Below are 15,012 nucleotides of genomic sequence, written 5' to 3'. Positions count from 1 at the left end.
TCCTCTTCCCTATCTCTCCCTTTTTTGCCTTCGGCTATTACCGGCTGGCAACGCAACGCTTGGCCCAAGATTGGATTTGTTTGAAAACAACCAAGGTGGCGTTCATTCAATCAAATCTTTTATGCCTAATTACTCTTTTTGGAAAGGAAGGAATGCAGGGAAGAACTCTTTCCTTTCCACTGGTTCTTGAAAGCTATCAATCCACACTTCCCCCATATTTATTCTCCCTCTCGCATCGGTTCTGCATCAGATGATGAGCCCGTGCGAAAACTTTCTCTTTTATTGGCGCCCGATAGGGGTAGGTAGGCTATTAGATTGAGTCGAAAGCCTACCAACGCATAAAGGTGGAGATTCGAGCGAGAGCTCAAACGGGGGAGGCGAGAAGATCTTGATCGAAAGCTCCACTGTTCTGAATAGTGAGAAAGACTTTTCAAAATTCGATCAAATCGATCGAGAATCTCATCATCTCTTAGGTGGGCCAACCGACCGAGTTGGGCTGGGCGTCCATGTCACAGAACCTTTCTCTAGCCAAGAATCCCATTATTGATCGAATCGGGGCGGATCCAATTCATTGGCAAATGAAAAACGTATTAACACTCAGAAAAAAACCTAGAAAAGAGGAAGAGTCACTAAGACAAGAGCTAGGTAAGCAAGAAGGAGAGGCTAGAAAAGGCGAGGCAAGGGGCTCTCCATCTCTAGGAAGATTGTGTCCAGGATCTGGTAATCTAAGCCTTGCTTCTTCTGGTCGGCTCGTATTAGCCTGTGCTTTATTACAGGTAGTAATTCCCCCGTTCCTTTAGTCTTTTCAAGGGTACTTGAATCAACATTAAACTATTCTATATTATGTCTTTCTTTCTGAAGGGCTTGCGGTTCATTACACCAAAGGCTTTCAGTTCACTATTGAAGCTATCGAGAGAGTACCAAATGCTGACGGTGACGAAGCGACTTTCGATGGACGCGGAGCCAACGAGTTCAGTCGAACAGCATAACGAGTCTAAGGTTACAGAAGCCTTCGCCAACTTTGATAGGCATAGCATTGCAAGCAAATAGAGCAGAGAGCTTACCCTTTCTTTCTATTAGAGTCGCGAGCTTGTTGTAGTCGGTCCTAATAAAGGGAGAACCTTGCTGCTTACTTGCTATATCCCCGCGTCCTTGCACGGCTCGGCTCGTTCTTCGAGCCCTGCTTCTCCCTTCCCCCTATCCCCGTTCCTACCGTCCAAAACAGGCCTATGGAGTATAGCCAAGTGGTAAGGCATCGGTTTTTGGTACCGGCATGCAAAGGTTCGAATCCTTTTACTCCAGATTATGAACACCCGATCGGATCTGTCAAGAACGAGCTGACGACTACAGGGGAAGCGGCTGACTGCAGTCCCTGAGCCCAGCTTGTAGCAAGCCAAAAGTCTGACTTGAACCTACTTTGCTAAGAGAAGAGAGAGAAGGGAAAGACAGACGGCAGAAAGAAATCCTTCCAACCGGCGGAATTGAACACAAGACTGACTTTGGCGATCGGTGAAGAGTATTACCCTCTCCTGTAAGCTTAAACCGCCTCTTCTGAACCGGGGTACTTACTGACTGAATCGGATTCTACTGAGCACTTTCATCGGGTCGGAACTACGAAGATCTAATCGGGAAGTGTTGAAATATCCCCAGCCCCTGCTTTTGAAAAAGCTGCTATAGTTGCATACCCCGCTGGGAATTGCGTGTGAGAGACTGTTGGCTTAAAAGATAGAGCTTGAGATAGTCTTTCTGCTTGCCAATTTTCAAGACTACTGCTTTGCTTGACTATTTGACTTCTTAGCTTGCAACTACTGTAAAGGAAATCGGGAAATTAGCAATAAACCAAGGGGAAGGGAAGAAAGTCTATTGGAGCAATCCTACAAAGCCATATATATTCTGCTCCTACATACAGGTCAAAAAATCTCTCTTATCGTTAGCCTATAGCCTTTTACCGCCGCTTGAACTGGCTTCCTGGACCACCATCGAATGGCAAGGACCTTGCTTCCTGCTTTATCACTGGATTGCTTGCGTACTCTCTGGGAGAAGGCCTGGTAGGGATGGGATAACTACCCTTACGCTCCTCGGCACCCTTTGGATAGACGTGCATGTTAGCCCTGGAAAGAGTTATTACTATGGAAGGAAGGGATTCTATTATATAGGAATGAGAGCCATAAGGACTAGTATAGAACTCCACGGGTTTAGCACTATAACTAGATGAAGGGGAACGGAACTAGCACAACTAGGGGGAATGGAATAGGAATGCGGGATTACAAAAGGGGATAGGCTGGGCCCTTTTCAAATCACACTCGGGGAACACACTTTCCAGGGGACTTAGACTATTGAGAAGGGAACTTTAACTAGGGATCTTTCTTTCCCATCAGGGAAATGAGAATCATAAGCCAGTTAGGAAGGAAATACACTGACTAGAACTATTTATTACCCCTACCTTGAGTGAGACCCCTTATTTACATTACAAGTCCGAATGCCATCCTTTATTTACAAGCCCCAATTACATCAAGACTATAAAGGGTTCCTCCATGGCTTGCTACGCCGGATAGGTCCTACAATGGTACCCTCCTATATATCCGGGACTTCCCCTCAGACTTGCACTCTGAACTAGTTCTACCCGTAATAAGAATGCTAACAGGTCTAGAGGACTATCTATTAGAATCCCCTTTCTTTCTTAATACCTCTGACTAATCAAAATGAATCTCTTTAATACCGTAGATGATGTGCTAACATTCCTAGGGCCCTCCCCTTAACTTAATAGGGAGCTAACTATCTAAAGGCCAGGGCTATTCCCTGACTTTCCTATTTTCTATTTGCTTTCCTGCTAGCATATTTGATTCCAAGGGCAAAGGCGAGCCATCCATTTGGAGTGCCTTTACCTGGAGTTGGATAGTGTGTAATAGTTTTCATCGATGGGAGCGTTCCAGTCTTTCTCCTTACCAGTCTGTCCTCCCAGCCCTTCTGTCTTGCTTTTTTTTTTCATAAGGGGAGTTTCCATCCAGTTACAGTACAATTCTATTATGTTTCCTATTACCTGGCATATTTTCAGGAAGGACTATTCCCTGTAATGAATATATAGCGTCCAGCACAATTACCTTATTTACTGGTCAGGTCTTCCTACTGCTGTGGAAGACTTATTCTTGACTTAGATGTGAAGGAGTCTTCTTTAGTTACATGGTAAGGTCTTTAGGGATGATAAGGCACATAGATCGAATTGCTTAGTGAAAAAGAAGTGCTCTTATTCTCTTGCTTGAACAGATTATCCGATCGATTGCTGATCCTAGGCTATCTGTTTGTATTATAGCTCGGGTAGATAAGTTTCAAGTAGTAGTAAGGAGTCAGTATACATATTTTATATTTCATTCCTTCGTCTGAGATCTTACCTCAATAGCTAAGGTCGGTCTTTTCCAACTATACTAAGATAAGTTATCTTTCCTTTTTCCGATCGCTTTCCTTCATCAGAAGTGGTTGACAAGGAGAGAACTCGATTCCATCGATATGGTGAATTCAGTTCCGCGAGACATTGCTCTAATCTTTCTTTTGCTTCTGCATTGCCATAGGAAGGAGATCGCTCAGTGACATGTCAAAAGATATGAACGACCATCAGATTGAAATAAGGGAATTGAGACCGAAAGATCTCCATGTAAGTGAAAGATGTCTCTTTTTTGAGTGATAGGAACAGAGCTTCGGGCAAGCAGCTTAGCCAAAGCAGTAGCCTTGGAGTTCTTCCACGCCATGCTCAGAGAAAGACTTCCTCCATGGCATGGCATAGCTCAGTCATTCAATCATGGTAGGATCGGTCAGACAGGATTCTTTCTTCTCCTAAGTGCAGGTCTAGCTCTGATTAGTTCCTCTTTTAGGTATCTGACCATTTTTGCTTCCTTATCCGCAAGGAGCTTTTATAACTTCTTTATCATGAGCATGAATCTCTCTCATTTCACCTCAAGGCGCTAGCACTCTTTCTTCCTCCAACCAAAGTGATTTAGCTTCTAAAGTGGAGATAAAAGACGATTCGTAGCATGTAGCATCTATCTAAGCTTTTGTACGATTTTATTTATTGTCGGCCTAAGGACACAGCTAAACCCATCCTTTTTTCGATTCGACGACAATGCAATGAGTCGACTTCTTCTCTGGGGGTAATCCCAGGAAAATGCCCCCCCACATGTTCTTACTCTGCCACCCACAGTAGAGCGGAGACAATCCTGTTTTTTATCCGCCTTTCCTTATTCCAGCCATGTCAATCGACAGGGAGAAATCCACTTTGTAATCCATGCCGATCCGGGCATTGAGAAGGAAATGGAACTAGCGGATAGACGAGTCTTTCTTTTTAGGTACGTCGCTCCTCTCTTATCTCTCGTCCTCCTGATCGTCTCACATATTCTTCTTTTCCTCTTCCCATTTTTTGGCCTTTGATGCAATCTCCAAAGTGAAGCATATAGCTATAGAACCCGGAAATGAGATCAAGAAAGACATTTTCTCTTTCCTGGCGTGGAAGCCCCTGGACGCTGTGCAACAACTCCTCTGATTGGCTAGACATCTCCTTGTTCGGGTCATGCACACCACAAGTAGACAGAACTGAATCTCTTATTCGCCTCCCAACGGGGACTCTCTCAGGTCCTAGTTTTCTGGGAATCTCTTTTGATCATCGGGTGAATAAGCTGTTCCAGCATCAACATCATCCCTCCGCACTGATTCTTGTCCCTCGCCTCTGGCTTGAAAGCAATCATTGATCGGCATTCTAGGTCATCTCATTTACAGCATTTCTTTGTCACGCTTCGAAGGGCCCTTTCTTTCTTCCATTGCGGACTTGTCTTTGGAGGCCTCCCCACTGGAGAATACCATTCTTTTCTCATTGACTTCTTGAGATGGATAAATAAACTAGGAAAAGTTTCTCTCACAGCAGCAGTCCATCTCGCGTCAGCAGCGCATCTTGCATCAGGAAAAGAAAGCAGGGTGGTAATAATTAGTCCACGACACTGAATGTCTCTCTCAAGGTTTAGCGCTCAGCCTTCTCATTCGACACTCTCTTTTTGACACAATTATATGTATGAAAGACCTGGACCAAGAGGCACCACTACCTGGAAACCCGGTTTTCCATTGTCAACGAATGGGCTACTGACTGGGCCCTTCCCTTAGTGCTTACCTAAATAAGTTGAACAAGACTGGAGTGAAGAAGAATTCACAAAGCCTCTTTCGTTTAGGTGTAAATACTATGTTCCGTCACAGCCTTCCATGTTGTACTTTTCCCTACGTCCATGCCAGAAAGAGCCAGCTTGAAAGCCCCAAACTACTACTCCGTTAATGGGTCTAACCCTTTTTCCGTCTCAGTAACCTTACCTTTCAGGGATTCGTCAAGCTCATAAACTCACTTAGATGAAGTCTCGTTCGTAAATAAGGATATTCTCTTTCGGTTAGAAATCTCCTTGCTTTGGTCCGTAACACCATCAAGAAAGTAAGCGAGCATTTCTGTCCCCTCGAAAGCCACAAGAAAGTCAACCTGCATGGGAAAATCCACATTAACATAGGAACTCCCCCGCCCGTCCGCCAGCAGAAATCTCGATCGGAATATTAGCCATGGGAATTGCCAGGTCAGTAACTCTTTCATGCCCTCTGTCCCCAACTGCCTATCCTTCCAGTGACTAAACTATTCCATAGCCTTCGGTTTCCACGCTTGGTGAACGAGACTTTATCTAATGCTTCGCTCATAAAGAGGAACTCACATATTGAATGAATGAATGAATGAAAGGATCCCAGCCCAGCACGGTCTGAAAAGCGTAAACAAGCCAAGCTGTTAATCACTGGACCTTGGGGAAGCAACCTGAACCTCCAACCTTATCTCCTAGCTATCGTCGTTGGTCCTTGGTTACTAATCTCCTCTTCTTAGCCCTTCCTACTCCTCCGTCCCTGACCTTCTCAAACCTTACCCTTTCAAGCCTTACCGTAACAGCACCCTCTTACCTTCACAATAAAACACAGGGTTTAATAAAAAGAAAGGAAAGTGTTAAATAAATGGATTGAAAAAAGACATCAATCAATCATAGTGGGAAGCGCCGCAAGCTGCTTACTAAGAGGGCGCTATTGTTGGGGTGGGGCACGCTCGACAGCAAGCATTTGTAGCAGCAGCCTAGCTCAAAGCTCCCTGCACTTCCCGAAGGAAGCTAATCGGCTCCTTGCCTCGATACCACATTCATCAAAGAGATAGGGGCGTTGAGCTGACTTCGGTGAGCATATTCTCTTAATAAACAACAACATCCGTTCTTTCAACAATGGGAGTTGGTTGGCTTCTTCCTTAGTACTTTCTTTAGAACTGGATCTCACGTTTGGAACCTGGTTTTCACTTTTTGGAGACTTCAGTTCCAGCCAGAGTTTAAGTAGTTAGTTTGTATAGGCCGCCATACGACTACTGAAATGGGATCCACCACTTCTACCCTTACCTTCGCTGGCATACTTACGACCACCCTCCTTTAGCAGCCTCTTTCGAACCCGGTCGAGCATCAAACTTCTCTGTTCGATCTAAGCCTCGCTCCTAGGAAAAAATCGTTAGATAGAAAGGTAGTAGCTTTGGTAAGCGGTTGATAGAAAAGCTTTCATACGGATTTATCTAAGAATTTCAGAACTAATAGAATTCTAAACAGATGGAGAAGGGGTCTAGCGACACGAGCGAGAGCATATTTAGCAGGAGCCAGGCTCGAGAGCCAGTTGCGAATAAGGGGATAAGCTGACGACCCTGCTACACACGTAGATCTGCCTTTGAGAATGGTCTACATCTCGCCTTCCACTACCGGTCTTATCCCATCTATTTCTTCTTCGATTCTTTCATACCCTGCCGAGACCTTCGCAGTAATTAGTCTGAAATGAGACTATGGGCTTTGCTATTCAATTCTACTATTCTATTATGTCTATTCCAATCAAGTCAGTCTAGTCTTCTTGGGCGCTAACCGCTCCTAAGCCCTACGGCGAGCTTAGCTACTTGCCAATGTTCGCGAAGAGGACGGCGAATTCCCGCGGAGAAGAGCCGGCGGGGCTAGCTACCCACTTCTTAGATGCGTTCTTACCGTTGATCGAGGTTACCGGCTAGAAGGGCAAGCCTATTTCCAGGCTATTCGATAAGGAAGGAGAAAGTCAGCAAAGCTATTTTATTTGACTTAGGTGGGTCTCGCTCAATGACGAAAGTGGCATAAAAAAGATCAAAGAAAAAGCGTGAGCCGTTAAGGTCTTTGAATCTCCTGCAATGATTCTATCAAAAGCTCCCACGGAGCAAAGGGAGAAAGGAAAGATTTGATAGGATTCAGTTCTCCCATCATCGCTGCCAATTCCCAATCACTCCATTGCCGATCTTTGCAAGACGGTGATCCGGCCATCTTCCCTATGCTTCGAGGCTATGGAGGGGTGTGCCTGCGCCAGAGAGAAAATAGGTGAGTTGGAGGTGGAATGCGACTAGCCGACTTTGCTGACTTCAGGAATGACTTAGAAAGAGAAAGGTAGAACAGCGCCGCCCCACCTAAGTTTAGCTCCTCAATTGAAATGGTTTTAGAGCACACTAGCTAGGGGCAGAACCTGCAAAGCGAGAAAGTAAACAGGATGGATAGACACCGTTTGAAGGGAGAAAGACTTGGGTATAGCAGGACTTGAACCTGCGACCATTAGGTTAAAAGCCCAATGCTCTACCAACTGAGCTATACACCCAAAAAAAGATGTAGTAGGAAATAAGGATTGGTGCGGAAAAGAGGGTGGCCCCCCTTCCCTTCTTCTCATCATATTAAAGGAGCGCGGCTCTGTATGAGGCTCGTACTGCAGAGCAAGCGAAGAAAACGTAAGGGCGCGCGTTAGCACTCCTGCAAGAAAACGGCCTAGCTAACGCGCCCCTTATTGAAAATTCAAAGAAAGCCTTGATATGAGAAAGATGCGCTCAAGCTTACTAAGCAAACGTAGGCTTGGGCTCGAAAGCCGGCCTTACTCAACAAGCCCCTTTATTAGGTTGGGTGCTTGTTTCCACTCATTGAAGATTCTATCTACAAAAGAAGGTCAACGGGGGATACTAAAATGGCTCTCACTGACACCATTTACGAGAAGGTGAGGTCGTCTTTCTTTCCAGCCGCTCAACTGTTCGAGCGCAATGCTTGGTTCCGATTCGACAAAGGTAGAATGCCTGGTCGAAGGTCCAGTACAGTAGGTAGCAGGCGTGTTCGTTTTGGCTCCCGAGCGAGAACGAGAAATAGGCGATGCACCATCCTTGCTGCTACGTACGTTTTCCTTGACTTGACAGATTCATCCAATTGAATCCACACTCAAAGGAGGACCACAAGCTCGGGGCTCGACGAAAGTCTCAGCATTAAGAAACTTCTTGGGGTTAGCAGTGAAAGAAAGAGCCCGGCATTCATTTCTTCATTCATATTCATAGCTGAGTCTACTAAAAGAAGGACCTGTCTCATCGTGGTGATTAGAGGACACCTCTGATCGTTCACCTCTAATGTGACACGTTCCCTCCCAGTTATATGATCAAGGGGATCAGTCGGCTAGAGAGCGGGGCTATTCTTCTTCCGGGGAGACAAAGTAGTCCCTTCTACTGACCGAACCCTCAGTTCGGAGGTCTTCGTCAACATGTTACGAAGCTCCAGGCTTCGGCGGGTCACCATTACTTGACTTAGAAAGGCAAACATCTGGGCAAGGGAAAGCGCAGTGCGCCTGGTGGGCTTTCTTTTTTCATGATATACCAATCAGAATGGAGGGCGGGCAACTTGATGCGGTGGAGGCATGAGTGCAGTTCGATCTTGTGGTGTATTCGTTTGTAGTGAGTAGGGCCTCTTTCTCGTTGATCTCAGTTCGCCTCCGCTCTATTGAAAAGTCGGAATTCCTACGGCGGTTTTGTCAACGAACGCGTCTCGGGCCGGATTGACTAAGCTAACCCACCCTTAAGTTAAGGAGGCTCTTCCATAACATAATTGGGTGCTCTGCTTTAGTGTGATTGACAAAGGCTAGGCTAGGTTTGGTAATACCCAAAACAAATGAAAAGAGATCGGAGTCGATAGTTGGCAGTTGGCAAGGAACTTAACTTGATCCCCCCCCAAAAAAGGGGGGGAAGCTGCGGTCGAACTCTAATTCTGGAAAGAAGTCGGGGCCCTTTTTCCAAGTCTACCAGATAGAAGATGATAGAGGGCCAACTATCGTTGTCTTGCACGGTGCCCTTTCACTTCGAGTTCCTTCCTTCGTAGCCAAATCTGATGATACGCTTTGGCGATCTTACCTACCAAATAAAAGGCCTGCTAGGTGATCGAAATCGCTCAGGTCAGTGAGGACTCATTCACTCACCTACTCCTTATCTATTTAATAGTCTCTTCCATCTACTGAATTCAAAAGGCGACCCGCCGCGCCGGGCTGTAAGATAGAGCTGTTGTACTACTTGACTGGTAAGAAAGAGCTTCCGTAAGAACTGGAAGACTCTTGTATGTACGGTAACCCTCTCTTCCGCTACTGGTGGACTGTTGCACAGAAAGGCCGACAGAAGCAAGGTTTCTTAGCGCGCTTTTCAAGCGCTTAGCTTCTGCTAGCGGCGGGGCGGGGCGGATCAATGCCAGGGACCCAGACAATTAGTTCTAAGGATCCTTTAGCGTACGTTGACGGTCCCTCTAGAGGGGGATTCCTATAGGGGTGAAGAATGTCCTCTTTGAGAGGTTTCCGAAGAAAGGGATGAAAACCCATTAGCTTTTAAACCAGAGTTTGGTGTGCCTTTAAGAGCCGATAACTTTCTTGAAGAGGCTGATCTTTCGGCTGGGGTTAGGGACCAAATAGCTTTATCTGATTCAGTTTAGTCCCCTTGTCCCGGCGGTTGATCTTTAAGCATCTTTAGTTGTTGGTGTAAGCGCGTAAGCGAGGCCAGACAGATTCGACTTAACCCCTTCAATCGTACTTGAGTTGCCCACCCCTTTTTCAAGGAACTCTCTAGCACCTCAGCTCACCGTATTTGACATAGCCTTAAAAAAGGAAAAGGAGGGTCAACTTAGCATGTAGATTCAATTGGCATTGACCTAGCTTACTTATAAAGGAAACCCATACTATTTCAGACTCACCTAGACACACCAGTAAAGAAAGCGAGGAAGAAAGCATAATAGATTAATTGGGAATTGGATGCTCTGCAGTGAAGTGCCCAGCTGCTAAAGCAGTTGATCCACTCGAAAGATCCGGGTCTTAGGCTTGGTCGTCGCAATAAGACGGAACGGTTCCCTGGAAATAAATAAGGGCGCCTTTAAAGCGTTGGAGGAAGAGGTTGACGCTAGAGTATTACATAAGCAAAATGGGTTCTAAGGAAAAGAACTTGACCAACTTCATAAGAACGGTAATCCCCGTTTTCTCTTTATATATAGAAATGTCATTTGCTTGCTCTTTTCACACCCGTCAACAAGATATCATAAGTTTCTTTCATAATTTATTCCGCACTAGAGTTAGAGAATTTTTCCAAGCTTTTGCCTACTCTGATTTGGTGGGTATCCTAATCGTATAAAAGGAGATAGGCTGTAGGCCTTACAAGCAAGGACTTTTTCAGTACCCATGGGAAGGGGAAGAAAGGCAAGCAAGGTTTAGCCTAGCCCTAAGGAACTTCATACCTTTTCCAGTTATCGAACGAGTCTGAGAAGGGGCAATATGAATTAGGTCAACCAGGCCTCGCACCTTAGGGTACCTTAACAACCTATTCGGTTGTCTTCCCTTCTAGAGTCAGAACCCTAATCATTCACATGCAATTTGATGCTTCCTTTCCTGCTGCTGTCTAGCAAAGAGCCAAAGCGTTCAGGTCAGCAACTCAAGCTTCGCCTACTTCGGAAGGATCCAATGATACCAATTGCTTGAACATAGAACAATTGTATCCGATAGTATACCTTTCATTCAAGAGTGGATGATTGACCTATCGAAGAAAAAAAAAAAAAGCCTTGGCAAGAAAACTGGGTTTACAGAAAGGCTTTATCGAGTTCAACCAAAGCGGTTCAAACTGGTTCAAAGCTCTATTAAGCGACACTTCAACTACTTTGATCTTAGATTCGCCCATTTGAAGGGGGCTCAACAAGGAGTTTTGAAGCACATGTCGATCACTAAACCCTTACATAACCATAACATAGGTGGCTTAATAACCTTTGCATAGAGCCGCACTTGAAAGAAAGGATACATCTGAGCGTCTTTCATTGAAATTCTTGTGCGTATCGCGATGCTCCTTGCTTTTGCCATGGAAAGGAGTTCGTCTTGGCTTTGTCTGGTAAGTTGCGATGGCTTCAGGACACATTCTTTCGAAGAAAATGACATGGATAACTAGGGAACCACTACAATAGGAAATAACGGATCTATTCACTTAAGTTGAAAAAGCTACTTCATGGATATCTACCTAGGGAAGGTCGAAAGCTGAAGGAAGTATAAAAGAAATAAGATCGTGCTTCGTCTTCGTTTACTACACCGGCAATAGGATCGTCTCGTCGAGTATGAAATGAATAGTAGCAACCAACGGTGTGAAAGCGTCCGTTAACTAATAGGTATAGGTAGGTGTAATATGTTATAGCTGGCAGCTCCGGAGCTGTAGCAAAAGGCTTATTGCTTATCAAATAAAGTGATTGAACTATCTTACTTGGGCGGATGGGTAGAAAGAGGCGACTTACGACACCTCTGTTAAGGGAGAAACTTTCCTATGTAGATGTTGCACATCAGAAGAATCCGAACGCTTGCTAGTAGTTTCATTTTCACGTTTTAGACATCAGAACAAGAAATCTCGTGATTGATGGTTGGTCTTTCTCTCGATAAAAGGCAATGCATAGACTGTGGTACTAGTCAAGCATGAAAAATGCAATCGTTAGAAAGTGGCTCTGAACGATTCAGATTGTGTTGACCGTATAAGGAATAATAAAGTAAAGAAAGAAGACTAAGCTAGTCCGCTTGTGTATGTTTATGTCAGTCCCTTGATCTATCATGAATCGCGAATGAAGATGTACCCCGGTAATTGAAGAGCCGCCCTTCTCTTTCTTTTAGTTCCGACAGCTCTAGAAGAGGGGCTTGGGTTTAATTCGAGGTAGTTGGTAGTTGGGACAAATCTAGATTGAGACTCTGTTCCTTTTTGGTGTCTCAAAATGGCATACATAAAGGTGTCTGTCATGGCTAAACAGAAAAAGGAGAGAGAGTGCTTCTATCATCACATCATTAGCAAGAAATGGGCGTTGGAACAAGTCTTCCTTGAATTCTCAGTTAGAGCATCCCCCTTTTCTGCAACAGCGAGAAAGCAAGCTTTAAGGGTGAATTCGCCTTGGCGAACTTAAAAAAAAAAAGACATCAAATACATCTCGATGAAAATAGTTCCGTCTTAGGTTGTACCTTATATGGGCTAGTCTGTCACTACCAAAGTGATAGTCTAGATTGGGCGGAGGATCAAAGATCCCGGTTCGAACATTGTCTTTTCCATCTTAGGTGGGTATAGAAGCTGCTGATGATGAAGAAAAACTCTCAATCCTGGTTCGAGGCTATGCTGCTTCTAAGCTCTTTTCACTTTCACGGCAAGAAGGCCATAGCAGCGTTTGGGGCAGCAGGATCTTTAAAATAGGTTCGACCACATGCTACAGAGGAACGACAGACGGATCAGAGCAACGGATAAGCAGACGGGCGCGGCCCTTCAATCTATAGATTTAATAGCACTACTAACAAAGAAGCCGCTGGGAACCATTAATATGAAAGAAAAAAGATTGAGATCTGATTCACCTAGAAAAGAAAGGTCGATGCAATTGAGAAAATCCAAAGCAGACAATGAATCCAGAGGAAAGGATTGGTCAAAGATCTCCGAAACACTTGTTCTGTGATTCGGCTCCAGATGGAATCTTCGCATATTTCTCTTAACTTAATAAGTCAGTGGTTCGGATGGAAATGATACTGAAACCACTTCAAAAGACTCAGCGATAGGGTAGGGCGTAGTGACTACTCAGATGAAAGCTTCGGAGGAAACATGGTGTTAAACGAGGTTAGAAGCGGGTTCTTTACTTCATATTCATTCAGTCATCGCCCACTTCGTCTTCTTTATGGTTGAGTTTGTTCCACCTTCTTAGAATGTGGAGGCACGTTATCCCAATTATAAGAGATGTTTATTCACTTTTAGCTTGTAAAGCCGGCTTCTTTCATAGCTGGATCCAACCAAGGTTGCAACTGAACTTTAGAGAAAGACTTTCTTCTGTAATAGGTTTGGAACCCTTTTTCCATTTGCAGATCAAAAAGAAGATGCTCGGGGTTCGATAGCATTACCATTTCTACAGACCACCAAAAGATAGTATAGAAGGTCTCTCGAGCCTTACGAAGAAAAATAAAATGAGACATTGATTCCAGCCAGGAATGAACTGTCAATCCAAGCTAGCTCAGGTCGTAATAGCCAGTTCGGTACGAGATATTCAGGTGTGAGCGCTGCGCTAAGGTAGCTTGCTTGCGATCAACCAAATCGAGAGAGAAGTAGGTAGGTAGTTGACCAGGTTTGGAACCCTTTTCTTCGACCGGTGGGTGAGGGAAAGATGAAAGAAATTGAGACGCATATGGGAGAGGTTGCTCTTCCTTTTACCATTCATATTTCAGCTGATGATAATAATCAGAGGGGTAGTGAACTAGTCATGGTGCAATTTCTAATACACAAAAAAGTTGATTTCAAATGATGGGAAAGAAGGCTCCAGGTCTCAGTTCTGAGAAAAGTGCTTTTTGAAGTTCCACCGTGATAGATATAGTTTATGACTCGGCCATAGGCAGAAAAGCGGGTTGAAGGCCGGGACTCTTATTTGATTCTTCTTCGAGATGAATTCCTCGATTTAGTAGCCCTAGCCCATCCTCCCGTGCTTGTATTTCGGATGCTCATTCTCGGTCCAGCGAAGTCTCCTCTCCAGCTGCGACACCCTAGCCTTCTTACGAGTCTGCCATTTACGTTTAGTCTTCAACGCCATCTCAAAAAAGTGATTGACGGTTAATAAAGCTGGGAATTTCCGCTTAAACCCCGAGAGTTGAACCAATAGCCTTGCTTCTAAGACCAGCGACCGCCGCTATTTTAGAAAGAAGAAGTCAGGGAGGACAGGTTGGTTCGAGCAAGCATTCAACATCCTGACTTGTAAGCATCCCTTATCTATACTTTCGGGTGTCTTAAAAAAATAAGATAAAAGAAAACTCTTCACTCATCGACCCTTCATTTTATTTCTAACATAAGAGCAAAAAAGAAGGAATCTTGAAAGTACCACTTTCACGTTAACTGGCATAGCACATGCTTTTGGCATTTGCGATGGGAACTTACGTTCTTCCCTGTCCTGCCCACTCATTCCCTATCTATTGAGCCTGCCCCTTACCGCCTTTTCAATGTAATCCAAACCTTCATTCTTGAAACGTTAGCTCTTCATTAAGTATATATGGACTGTGAAAAGAAAAGACTCTCCTTACGTTCTTGACCCGAAAGTAGTGGATAATAGATAAAGATGAAATCCAGCCACACCCTATTCGGATAGGCGCCGTAAGCAGAGCGCAGAGATGGCTTGAAATGAGTCTTCTCTGAACTCCGGAAATGTATGTTACCCTAATAAAGCCTTTCAACATTCCTCCAAAGCAAAATTTAGAAAAAGTAGAACAACTCGGTTTGGAACCCTAGCGAACTTTGGATAAAATCTTTCTTCCTTTGCCGGTGAGAGCAGAAGGGCAATTAATAAAAGATAATTTAATATTTCTATAATTAGAGAAAGATATTTTCTCTAATGTTGTCAAGTATACGTGGATCTCTGCTTTCAGAAGGAAAGTCCGGTAAGAACAAGTCGCAACAAGGCCATCCACAGTTCGTCCATTTTCTGCTTTTATGTAGGCATCAGGCCTGCCCCAAATCATCTTTGGGTGTCACCACTAGGACGGGTATCTAAAGGTGCCTTAATTGTACTTCCATTAGAAAGTCGAATTACCAACTTTGGCAAAGTGAGAAGGTTGGTTCCGAAATAACCACTAGCAATTGAAAGGAAAGCATTGGAAAGAAAGCGAGTT

General features: G+C 44.5%; 2 non-coding genes across 2 annotated transcripts; one reads left to right on the top strand and one right to left on the bottom strand.

Moving 5' to 3' along the window:
* Positions 1-1,230: 1,230 nt before the first annotated feature.
* On the top strand, positions 1,231-1,302 carry trnQ-TTG. Its single transcript has one exon. It is a non-coding gene; the product is annotated as a tRNA-Gln (tRNA).
* A 6,317-nt stretch (positions 1,303-7,619) lies between these two features.
* trnK-TTT lies at positions 7,620-7,692 on the bottom strand. The gene has a single exon. It is a non-coding gene; the product is annotated as a tRNA-Lys (tRNA).
* Between the last annotated feature and the right edge of the window lie 7,320 nt (positions 7,693-15,012).

The sequence above is a fragment of the mitochondrial genome of Mimulus guttatus (genome assembly GCF_056151865.1).
Source record: "Mimulus guttatus mitochondrion, complete genome".
In the NCBI taxonomy this organism is placed as follows: domain Eukaryota; kingdom Viridiplantae; phylum Streptophyta; class Magnoliopsida; order Lamiales; family Phrymaceae; genus Erythranthe; species Erythranthe guttata.
This window is presented reverse-complemented; position numbering and strand designations above follow the sequence as displayed.